Source organism: Nicotiana tomentosiformis, chromosome 7 (assembly GCF_000390325.3).
Source record: "Nicotiana tomentosiformis chromosome 7, ASM39032v3, whole genome shotgun sequence".
NCBI classification, from domain to species: domain Eukaryota; kingdom Viridiplantae; phylum Streptophyta; class Magnoliopsida; order Solanales; family Solanaceae; genus Nicotiana; species Nicotiana tomentosiformis.
Genome location: NC_090818.1, coordinates 59391217 through 59404657, shown reverse-complemented (window position 1 = coordinate 59404657; position 13441 = coordinate 59391217).

The following is a 13441-nucleotide window of genomic DNA, read 5'->3' as shown; positions in this document are numbered from 1 at the left end:
GTTGTGGTTGTATTACTTGTCCATTTGAGACTTTATACATAATGAAACTATTGGAAATGAATTGGTATTGTAAACATGAACACATTTTTGTCTAATTAATGATAATATGTATTATCTCTATTCATATATGAGTTTGGGTAGAATGAAATCTAACAGGCTTGCTCGGTCAGATTCACTCGGTTGAGTTTCAGACACGCTCCTCGGTTTTGGGGCGTGACAAACTTGGTATCAGAGCCTAAGGTTTTAAAGTGTCCTAGGATGTCTCGGAGCCGTGTCTAGTAGAGTCCTTATTATCAGTGTGTTGTCGACCACATTTATAATTAGGATGCTACATGGGCATTTAGGAATAATACCCTTCTTTCATGTTCTTAATCGTGCAATAAAGCTTGTTGTAAGATTGTTCCTCCTTTAACTCCCGAGTTGCTCTAATTTTCAGTACATGGCACCTAATAAGAAGGAAAGAACTGGCCAAAGAGCCAATGCCACCCCAGGAGTGACAGTTGATCGTATAATTGATGATGCGGGTGAGCACCCGAGGAGTGAGAATATTCCTCCAGTTACTACACTACCTGACTCTACTACAACTGATCAGACCGCACCTGTCCCTACACCTTCTGAAGGTGCAACGGTTCCTCCAACTGATATTCCAGTTCCACCTCCAGTGCCAGCTTCCGATTCTGGTGTTTCTGATGTTGATCTTAGGGGAGCCATACAGATGTTGGCTCAAATAGTGGCTTTCCAAACCTAGAGGTCAAATGTTGCACCCACTTCTTCCAGTCAGCCAGGGGATTCTACTGGTTCCAAGGTGAACGGGTTTCTCCAATTGGATCCTCCAGTGTTTGCGGGTACTAACCCAGAGGAAGATCCCCAGGATTTCATTGATGAGATGCACATGACTCTCAAAGTTATGCGTGCTACTGAAACAGAGACAGTGGAATTGGACTCCTACCGCCTGAAAGAGGTGGCATATTCTTGGTTTGAACTATGGGAGGAGTCCCGTGAAGAAGGGAGCTCTCCGGCGAGGTGGAGTGAGTTTGCCGATGCCTTCATTGATCATTTCTTGCCTGCCGAGACTAAGGCAACACGTGTTGCTGAGTTTGAGAACTTGAGGCAAGGTAGCCTCAGTGTGTGGGATTACCATATGAGATTCGCATACCTATCTAAATATGCTATTTACATGCTGCCCACTTTGGAGGCTAGAGTTCGCCGATTTGTATAGGGCCTTAGTCCCTTGGTAATTAATGAGGCCGCTATAACAGCCTTGAATTCTGATATGAACTATGAAAAGATCGTGGCATTCGCTCAAGCCACAGAGACCCGCAAATTAAGGAACATAATAGAGTAGGAGGGTAGTAATAAGGCCCGGTCTACGGGTAACTTTGGTGGTTCTTCAGGTGGTGGCAAGTCAATATTCAGGGGAGGGTCGTCAGGGCCATCACAGTCCTTTGCTCAGTCTTCGGCTAGTGCACTGCCATCAGGGCCTAGTCAACAGCAGCAGTGGAGCCGTTTCAGGCCCAGTGCCCTAGGTGTGGAAAGATGCACCTAGGAATATGCTAAATGGACTTATCCATATGCTACTGATGCGGATTGAGGGGTCATATTCAGAGGGATTGTCATTCATTCCGCCAGGGTGCGGGCAGGGGCATGGCACATCCAACTAGTTCTGAAGCTACTACATCTGCAGCACCTCCTCCAGCTCGAGGCACTCCAACACCCGCAGGGCGTGGTGCAGCTAGGGGTGGAGCACAAAGTTCGGGAGGATCTGGCCGTTTCTATGCTATGAGGGGTTGCCAGAATTCAGAGGCTTCTCCAGATGTTGTCACATGTATATTGATTGTCCAATCTCATGATATATATGCTCTTATTGATCTCGGTTCCACTTTGTCATATGTCACACCTTATGTTGCTATGGAATTTGGGATAGAACTAGAACAACTTTATGAGCCATTCTTTGTATCTACTCCGGTTGGTGACTCTATTTTGGCCGCACAGGTTTATAGGGATTGTGTTGTCACGTTGCGTAGTCGGAACACCGTGGCCAATCTTATTGAATTGAGAATGGTTGATTTTGATGTGATAATGGGGATGGATTAGCTTTATTCATGTTTTGCCAAGCTTGATTACCGAACCAGAACCGTTAGGTTTGAATTTCCAAATGAGCTAGTTATTGAGTGGAAGGGTGACGATGTAGTGCCGAAGGGTAGGTTTATTTCTTACCTAAATCCAACAAAGATGATCTACAAGGGATGTATTTACCATTTGGTCTGGGTTACGGACACCGATGCTGAGGCACCTACACTTGAGTCTGTGCCTGTTGTAAATGAATTTTCGGGAGTCTTTCCGGATGAACTCCCTGGGATCCCACCAGACAGGGAGATTGATTTTGGGATTGATGTAAAAAATGGCACCGACAGAATTGAAGGAGCTAAAGGAATAATTAAGAGATTTGTTAGAAAAGGGTTTCATATGGCCAAGTGTGTCGCCTTGGAGTGCACCGGTCCTTTTTGTAAGAAAGAAAGATGGGTCGTTGAGAAAGTGTATTGACTATCGGCATCTTAATAAGGTAACAATCAAAAGTAAGTATCCACTGCCAAGGATAGATGACTTGTTTGACCAATTGCAAGGTGCTAGGTACTTCTCCAAAATTGATTTAAGATCCGGGTATCACCAATTGAAGATCAGGGAAGCAGGATATTTCGAAAACAGCTTTTAGGACCCGGTATGGGCATTTTGAATTTCTGGTGATGTCTTTTGGGCTAACAAATGCCCCAGCAGCCTTCATGGATCTTATGAATTGCATTTTAAGCCATTCCTCGACTCCTTTGTGATAGTGTTCATTGACGATATTCTTGTATATTCACGATGTCAGGAGGACCATGCTGACCATCTCAGGGCAGTTCTGCAAACCCTGCATCAACACAATTTACATGCAAAGTTTTCAAAATGTGAATTTTGGCTCGAGTCGGTCATATTCTTGGGTCATGTTATCTCTAATGAAGGAATTAAGGTTGATCCTCAGAAAATTACAGCTGTGAAGAATTGGCCGAGGCCTAGAACTCCAACAGAGATTCGGAGTTTCTTAGGCTTAGCTGGATATTACAAAAAGTTTGTGGAGGGGTTTTCTACTCTTGCCTCTCCATTGACTAAATTGACGCAGAAGGCAATTAAGTTCCAATGGTCAGATGCTTGTGAAAAGAGTTTCCAGGAATTGAAAGCAACATTGACTACGACACCAGTGTTGACTCTACCAGAGGGTATAGAAGGATTTGTGGTATATTGTGATACTTCAAGAATCAGGCTTGGGTGTGTATTAATGCAACATGGGAAGGTGATAGAGTATGCTTTTAGGCAACTCAAGAATCATGAAAAGAACTATCCAACACATGATTTAAAACTTGCAGCAGTGGTATTTGCATTAAAAATTTGGCGTCATTATTTATATGGGGTCTATGTGGATATATTCACGGACCATAAGAGGCTTCAATATATTTTCAAACAGAAGGAATTGAATCTGAGGCAGAGAAGATGGCTTGAATTACTCAAGGATTATGACATTGATATTTTATACGCTCCGAGGAAGGCTAATGTTGTGGCGGATGCTCTTAGCCGAAGATCTATGGGTAGATTAGCACACTTGGAGGCATATCAAAGGCCATTGGCCAAAGAAGTTCACCGATTGGCTAGTTTGGGAGTTCGTCTTGCGGACTCTAGTGAAGGAGGGGTAATTGTGCAAAATAGGGCTGAATCATCGCTTGTTGTGGAGGTCAAAGAGAAATAATACAACGATCCATTGTAGGCGAAATTGAAAGAGGGGATTCATAAACATAAGACCATGGCCTTTTCTCTTGGCATGGATGATGGTACACTAAGGTACCAAGGGCGACTATGTGTTCCAAATGTGGATGGTCTCCGTGAAAGAATTTTGACTGAAGCTCACACTTCTAGGTATTCCGTGCACCCAGGTTCTACAAAAATATATCATGATCTTAAGGAAGTTTATTGATAGAATGATATGAAGAGGAATGTGGCGGACTTTATGGTAAGATGTCCGAATTGTCAGCAAGTGAAGGCCGAATACCAAAGGCCTGGTGGGTTGGCACAAAACATAGAAATTCCAATGTGGAAGTGAAAAATGATTAATATGGACTTTGTGGTAGGATTACCGCACACTTCGCGCAAGTTTGACTCAATTTGGGTGATCGTGGATCGACTCACGAAGTCATCACACTTTTTGCCGGTTAAGTCTACTGACACAGCGGAGCAGTATGCTCAGCTATATATCAAAGAAATAGTTAGGTAGCATGGCACCCTAGTTTCCATAATTTCTGATTAGGGGGCACAATTCACTGCTAATTTTTGGAAGAAATTTCAGCAAGGTTTGGGTACTCAGGTGAATCTTAGTACAACCTTTCACCCGCAGACTGATGGGCAGGTAGAGCGGACTATTCATACGCTTGAGGATATGTTGCGCACTTATGTTATAGACTTCAAAGGTAGCTGGGATGATCATTTACCACTCATAGAATTTTCATATAACAATAGCTATCATGCTAGCATCCAAATGGCACCATTCGGGGCTTTATATGGTAGGAGATGTAGATCTCCCATTGGGTGATTCGAAATTGGGGAAGCAGATTTGATAGGGCCAGCCCTTGTGCATCAGGCTATGAAAAAAGTGAAAATCATTAAGGAGCAGTTGAAGACTGCTCAGAGTCGTCAGAAATCCTATTCGAATGTTCGTCGTAGGGATTTGGAGTTAAAAGAAGATGATTGGGTAGTCTTGAAAATTTCCCCCATGAAGGGTGTAATGCGATTTGGTAAGAAAGAGAAATTGAGTCCGAGGTATGATGGACCGTACAAAATCATTTAGAGGATCGGTGAGGCGGCGTACAAGCTTGAGCTACCACCTAAGATGTCATTAGTACACCCGGTGTTTCATGTGTCTATGTTGAAGAAAGTAGTTGGAGATCCGACACTTATTGTTCCGGTTGAGACTATTGAGATAAATGAGAAATTGACTTACGAAGAGATTTCGGTTTCTATTATTGATTGGCAAGTCCGAAAATTGAGAAATAAAGAAATTGCCTCCGTGAAAGTGTTATGGCAAAACCAGCAGGTTGAAGAGGCTACTTGGGAGGCCGAGGAAGAAATAAAGAAAAAGTATCCTTATTTGTTTGAATGACCATGTATTTAAAGTTGTGATCTAGGAAAAAAAATTATAAGACTTACTTTTTATGAATTTTGTATCATGTGAACAATTGGCATTAAGGGTGTTCCTTTCTGGATATATATTGCTTATGAGACCACATTTGGTGTTGTTTTGTATTATGTTACGTAGTTGGAATACGAATATGTTGTTAGGATGTGTTTTTGGGGCTCTCTAACAGGTAGATAAGCCTAGTTACAAGGGAAACTCAGGCAAAAGTTTTGGAAATTTTGGGAGTTAGTCAAATTTGGGGATGCTCGAAAGTGGTATGAAACAAACTGAGTTGCATAAGATGCTAATGACGAATTTTTACCCTCATTCGAGGACGAATGGTCCTAAGCGGGGGAGAATGTAACAACCCGAAAAATTTCGAAGTACTTAAGTGTAAAACCCAGTAAAATTTGCAAAGAAAATAATGTTTCATGGTGCCGGACTAGGCTTACGTGTTTGAGGATTGTAGAGTGTTTTTGGATAATGTTTTTGGGTTGAACAATGCACCGGAAAGTAAAGAAAAGTTTTTGGCGGAAAAGTGCATTTCTGCGGTCCATTATGCGACCGCAGAACCACTCTGCAGACCGCATAATGGCCGCAGAGTAAGACAGCTAATTGGGTCAGTTGGAAGCAACTATGCGGTCGACTATGCGACCGCATAACTATTGTGCGGTGCATTATGCGACCACATAACAGTTATGTGGACCGCATAGTGACCGCATACACAGACAGTTCTTTTGGCTATTTTGTAACCAATTATGCGACCGATATGCGGTACACATATCGGTTATGCAGTCCGCATATCGGTTATGCGATCGCATACCTTGTTCCGGAGCTCCATTTTTGGGTTTTTAAAACCCGACCTTATTTCGTTAAATACATTCTTTGGGCCATTTTTGAGACATAATCTGATATTCTAGAGTGAGAGAGAGTGCCCTAGAGTGAGAAGGTGTTCTTCAATAATTTTTCTTCAATTCTTGCTCAGGTTTTGGAAGATTAAGAAGGGAAACTCACTAGGTCTTCATCCTAGAGGTAAGATTCTACACCCTAAACCCTAATTTCAAAATTTTCTGAAAATGGGTAACTAGCAAGATAATTTTTGGGCATGAGAGTTGTTTATTTTACATGCATGTGTTATCAAAGAGTGTAGGAAGATTGTTGAGCTAAAAATGATAAAGATTGGGTTGTGGGATGATGGAATTCTCCATAAAAGGACCTTGGAACCTTAATGCACACTTAGTGTTTGATAAAATGCTCAAATGAGCTCGAACCATGATCATCTTCCTAATTTTGATTTAATTTATTATATTTCTACAGTAGATTGAAGTTGCTAAGAATTCCGGAACATTTAAAGTATAAGGAAGCTCAAGTGAGGTATGTTGGCTAAACTCTTCTCTTAGAATTGAATCCCATGATATTCATGTAAATTATGTAAGGTTGGCTAAACTCTTCTCTTAGAATTGAATCCCACGATATTCATGTAAATTATGTAAGTCTCGAGTGATTCATTATGAGACTGGCCATTCCGAGTAAGATTGGGTTGAAAGATATATATTCAACAAGCATTCCAAATGCTTTATTCATGTTATGTTACCAATTGAGGATGTGTTGAAATACGGGCTGTGCATTAATAATGTTTCGACTTTAAGTCAAGTTTAAATGAAGGCTATTATGCCAAATTTTGTGAAATATCTCTATGTGCCTTAGACTCTAAATTGGTCACATGTGTACTACATACATTGAATTGAGTTGTATTTGTTGTTGAGGATGATAATGATATTTGAAATTGATAAGGTGAGCATGAAATATTGAATATGGCCAACGTGCCAAGAATGACCTTATAATTATGGCCATTAGTGCCAATGAAATGAAAAGATGTGAAAGTAATATGAAATGCGATGATTGATATAAAAAGGTTGATGTCTCAAATAAGACAGCCTAGCCGGTCGGGTCGTGATCGGACACCATGCCGCACACATGGTGGTGATTGTGCTGGAAATTGTAATTGAAATTGTGATTGTGGTCGATGTCCCTAATGGATAGCCTAGCTGATCAGGTCGTGATCGGACTCCGTGTTAAATATGTTGGTATTGATATTGAGAGAAATTATGGTTGATGTCTCTACTGAGATAGCCTAGCCGATCGGGTCGTGATCGGACTCTGTGCTAAGAGTACGGTGGTACTAATTTTGTGAATAATGGTATTGTGAATAGCGGTATCGGTATGGTAAATAATGGTACTGGTATTGTGGACAATGGTATATCGATACTAAAAATCTCCCAATGTGAGATATGGAAATTAATTTGAACATTGTCTTAATCATAAGTTGAGGTTTGATGTTGATTAAGGCTTTCATTGACATTATGATAATCTTGTTTGTATTATTTGTCATTGTATTGAGAGGATATTTAGTTATACATACTAGTGTTATTCGACGGTACTAACGTCCCTTTTTACGGGGGCGCTGCATATTTCAATGGATGTAGGTGTTCCACAACAAGAGATATTGTTCAGTGATAGCAGTGCACTTTCTTCCCAGCTGACTTGGTGAGCCCCACTTTATCCTGGGATCATGTATCTTTTGTACTTTGTGTATTCGGTTTGAGGTATAGCCGGGCCTTGTTGCCGGCATTATCATTGTACTCTTCTTTATCTATAGAGGCTCCGTAGACATAATGTGGGTTGTGTATTGGTGCTGGAAAAAGACAAACTATGTTATGTTGTGGATGTATTACTTGTCCATTTGAGACTTTAAAAATAATGAAACTATTGGAAATGAATTGGTATTGTAGACATGAACACATTTTCGTCTAATTAATGATAATATGTATTATCTCTATTCATGGATGAGTTTGGGTAGAATGAAATCTAACAGGCTTGCTCGGTCGGATTCACTTGGTTGAGCGCCGGTCGCGCTCCTCGTTTTGGGGCATGACAACGTACTTGGTTTATATGTGTAAATTATATCGGTTGAAATTCGTAGACTCCTTTATGTATTAAATTGGGAAATTGTTGGAACTTAGTAAATTCTTGATTTATCATGCCTCATTCCTTGTTTGTCGAGTTTGTATTTTATATGATAATTTGGTGTGATTGCCATTTGACTTTTATGTGAACTCTGTGTTTGTTTGAGTTTCCATTTTTATGGAAAGTACTTTCATTATTGATTTTATCTACAGATAATTGAAAGGGAAAATTTAGTTAATAAGATGAATAAATCTATTATGTTACGATGTTGTGATTTAAAAGAGGTGTTGTTCCTTGATGAATTACTTTTCAGTTCATGTTGTTAAAAACATGGTATTGAATTATAAAGGCCGTGAATCATATTGAGAAAAAGTGCCAAATTGTAAAATATTATTCGGTAGAGTTGTTCACTCCCGAATGTTTTGCTAAGATGTTGTGCACATTATAATTAATTAAATAAGTTTAAATTGAGGCATTTATATATTTATCTAAAATTTGGATTAAAGAAGGCATTGTCCTATAATGAGTTATTCTCCCATACTTGTGGTTGTTTTTGAGATTTTATATACATTGTGTTGAGCCGTGGACTATCTGTTGTGAAATTAATTAACTTTATTGTACCTTTGGAATGGTTGTGGTCTACGGAAAATTTGTAAATACGAGTTGATGATGATGTGCTATTGTGATAATATTCTGTGTAAATTGTTGTGTGATTTGGGTTACTGTTATGCGGCGTATAAGGGTGGCATCTCATTGTTGACATTATGCGGGCATAAGGGTGGCATTTCACTGTTGCTATATGTGTTGGGATATTGTCTGGGCGGAGTGATAAGGAAGGATATTAAACAGAGCGATAAAGGAGGCTATTATAGGAGCGATAGGGGTGGCTATAAGAGCGATAAGGGTGGATATTGATATTGTCAGAGCGGAGAGATAATGTAGGCTATTATAGGAGAGATAAGGGTGGCTATAGGAGAGATAGAGGTCGCTATTGATATTGTCAAGGCGGAGGGATAATAGAGGCTATTATAGGAGAGATAAGGGTGGCTATAAGATAGATAAGGGTGACTATTGTCAAGGATGATATATGATGATGTGAGGTTACTGTGTTGGTAATGTTTATGTGATGATGTGGGGTTATTGCGTTGGAAATTTTCATGTGATGTTGTGATTTTCGTTGTGTTTATTTTTATATCTTGTAAAACTTGTCTCGTTATTTCGGTAAACTTGATAATAGTCTGATCTATGTTGAAATTGTGAGCTTGTGGCTATTGCCTGGCGATTATGTTATTGGCACGTGAATTGTCCGTGCAGATGTGATATGAAATGTGGGCACGAGGTGCTAGGGAAATATAATGATTATGTTATTGGCACGTGAAATATCCGTCCAACTGTAATATGAAATGCGGGCACGAGGTGACGGGGAAAGTATGATGATTTTTATTATTGGCACATGAGTTGTCCATGCAATTTTATAGAAATATAGGCACGGGGTGCCGTGGAAATATGAAAGTGGGATGAGACCCGTATTTTATGATTATGAAATGAGGTGTCATAGAGTAACTTTTATTTGAAAGAAGTATATTCGAAAGATATTTATTTGAAAGAAGTATATTTAAAAGATATTTATTTGAAAGAATTTTATATTCGAATGATATTTATTTGAAAGAGATATATTCGGAAGGTATTTATTCAAAAGAATTATATGTGAAAGATTTATATTTGAAGGACTTGTTTAATTGGTTGTACTTATGTTCCTTATTCGTTTGAGTAATAATTATGGTGTTCTTGTTGCCTTGCTGTTTATATCCCTGGTTGATTTTGTAGCTATTATAGCTAGTTCTTTTCCAGTACTATTGTATACTGCTATATTGCACAGGTTACTTGACTAGTGAGTGTCTTGACTGTACCTTGCCACTACTCCATCGAGGTTAGTCTTGATACTTATTGGGTACCGACCTTGGTGTACTCATACTACACTTCTGCACATTTTTGTGTAGAGCCAGGTATTGGAGATATCGGACTCGGACAAAGTTAGTGTGTTGATCGCAAGGATTCAAGGTAGAGCAGCTTGGTCATTGCAGTCCCTTGGAGTCTTTATATTTTATTGTACTGCCAACTCTTATTCGAACATTATTGTATATTCGATCCTTGAGATCATTAAATGTATCCAATTAGAGTTCGTGACTCAGTATTACCAGTCTTAGGAGGTTGTTATATTTGTAATTGTTTTCGCTGTTGGTTTAAATAAAAAAAAGGGCTTGAAATGAAATTTAAATCGGCTTACCTAGTCTTAGAGACTAGGTGCCATCACGACACCTGATGTGGGATTTTGGGTCCTGACAAGTTGGTGTCAAAGCTCTAGGTCATAGGTTCTACAAGTCACGAACGAGTTTAGTAGAGTCTTACGGATCGGTACAGATACGTCTGTACTTATCTTCGAGAGGCTACAGAGCTAGTAGGAAAAATTTCCACTTCTTTCATTCCTTATCGTGCGGCATTTATTCAGCTTGAAGCATATATCTTATGTTTTTTTTTCATCCACTCCTGTATGAAATTGCGCACTCAGTATCAACTATGCGCCAATGGTTCGTGATACTACAGAGGGGTTATAAGGGAGCCAGGGTTGCTCAACTATTGTTACCACCTGTCGTCCAGATCGAGGATACGGAACTATTGAGAGATCATTCAGTTATGCACATGGAGGTGCAGCAGGTTCTAACATCTGGTTGATAAGTACGATCTTAAGAAGGTTTAATTAGTTGCCTAATTGTCATAATCGTGGTAGGGTCACGGGGTGGATGTAGATCTGAAGATAGTTGGTGCTATTAGAGACTATGTGGGTCGTATGGGACTTCTATTTAGTGAAGGGTACATACTGGCAACTAAGACATTGGAGGAAACGAGTTTAACTGTCACGAGGATGACATGCGCCAAATAAATGGTTTGAGGTGTCTTATGACCGGAGTCGTACGAGCGATGAAGGTTAGTATTATAGATCATCAGAATGTGTCCTATGGCTTCGCGCCAAGTGAGGGGAGTCCACTATCAACGATCAGATTGCGGGGTCATATGTTATATCAGTTTTGGCCTTAGATGTATTTATGTGGTATTGAAAGGTTCTCCGAAACCTGTATATGATTGAGAATTGCGATTGGTATGGGATGATGCTGGGACTTGTGGTATTACCGCACCCTTAACAATTCTACATTTCAGTATCAGCGGGGTCATGGAAATAATTTCAAAATACTCGGGGTGTTCCGGTAAGTTATTTTAATGCCACCGGCACGGGGTTCCGATAATGGTTATTCTAGTTATCCGGCACAGACTCAGTATGAGTAGCCGAACCCGCAGAGGGGTTGTTATCAGTGTGGTGATACTAGGTACGATCCCGATATGTTATAAAGGGATATTTCTCTTAATTTGATTCGGTTCTGAATATTGAGGTGAGTCCTCCTATTATGCTCTGCTTATGGGTGAGCTTCATAATTTTATGACACACTTATATGTTTATCCCTATTAGGAGATTTGATGATGCTATCCCGTGTCTATAATTTTTATTTTTGTACACGATCGAGGGCTATAAGTCCAAAAGTGACTTTCTATTACTCACTACAGTGGGGTTTGATGTGATTTTGGAATAATTGGTCTCAATTTTATGAATTATATGCCCTATTGGTATGGGGGTTCATTATGTGTCGTGAAAATTGTTTACGAAATTTATTAAAAAGAAGAAAGAAAGGGAATGGAAAATCTCAGTTGGCACAATGTGCAAAATACTTGTGATTCGGAGTTGAGGACGAGATCTTCGCATTTTTATATGATGCGAAATATTTAAAATGGGCTACAAGCCGCGGTGGAAGTTATGTAAGGACGAAGTCCTTGTGGTGAAAAATTTATGAGTTTAAATTCTCCCTTTGTGAAATTAAATTTATACTATAGTATTAATAGGGAGTCATGCCTGTTAGGCTTGTTTGATAATTTTGTATGTATTTTCTATGCATATTTAGCCATATTCGTGCTGTAACTATTGATTTTTAGCCTATGAGATGAGTGCCCAGATGGCATTAAATATGACTCGTTAATTCAGGTAAATAATTATGAGGTCTTCATGCCTCACGTGTTGTTGTTAGTGTTGTAAACAATTTGAAACGAGATTTTGGTTAATATAAGATTAATTGAGGATGCTGGAATTAATTATGAACAGTTATTATGACCAGAGATGTGATTATGGGCATACGTATAATGTGTGTGTGGGCACGGAATTGCTATCGCCGATTGAGACTAACACAATGTGTTAATATGGGAAATTAGGCCTTATGAAATCTGAAGGAAATGAGCCAAACTATGAGCATGATGTTTCCCCAATCATGGTCCTCTATGTACCTGATATTTCATGTGCCTATGTCTAAGAAGGTAGTTGGAAATCCTTTATCTATTGTTCCGGTGGAAGCTAGTGGAGGTGAAGTTAATGGATAGTTAGCTTATGAGAGGTACCTAATTGTCATCCTTGTTAGATAAGTTCGGAAGTTGGGATTGCCTATGTTAATGTGTTATGGCAAAGTTTGTAAGCCGAAAAGGTCACCTTGAAGGCCGAAAGTGTTGTGGAGAGAAAATATTTTCTCTTGATTGTATAGAAATTGGTTTTGATTTGAAAGGTACTTTCTAGGTGTCATGTCCAGATATCACTCTTGATAATATAATGCAGGTAATGTTGAGATTAGTGTTGTTGATATACCTTGTGATGCTTTGTTAAGTTGTGGATGTGTTGATAGGGTGATTTTGGTGATTCTCTGGCAGGTGGATAGGCCCAATTACAGGGGAAACTCTGCCGAAATTTTTAAGAATTTGTAAAGATAGCCAAATTTTAAGGGCGGCCATAAATAAGTTGAGATTTTGGAAAGGAAGTATAAGACCCATGTAGTCATAAGTAACTATGCATAATGATTGGAGGTAAAGGATGGTAACTCTATTATTAGAAGTGACTTGTAAAACATTCGAGGATGAATGTTTTTAAGTGGGGGAGAATGTAACACCCCAGAATTTTTTTGAATATTTAAGCGCTATTAAGAAAGTTGATATGCGCTAATTATATTATTTTGGGTGCAGACAAGGACTATTATATGAATGATATCAATTGATCATGATAATATATGTATGAGGTGCATTAAGAATGGTTTATGGTCTAAGGAGAGCCCTAAGTCCAAGTCACGTTGGAAATTTCATAATAGACTAAAGTTTCAAGTGAGTTCGCATAAGACCTAACTTTTAATAATC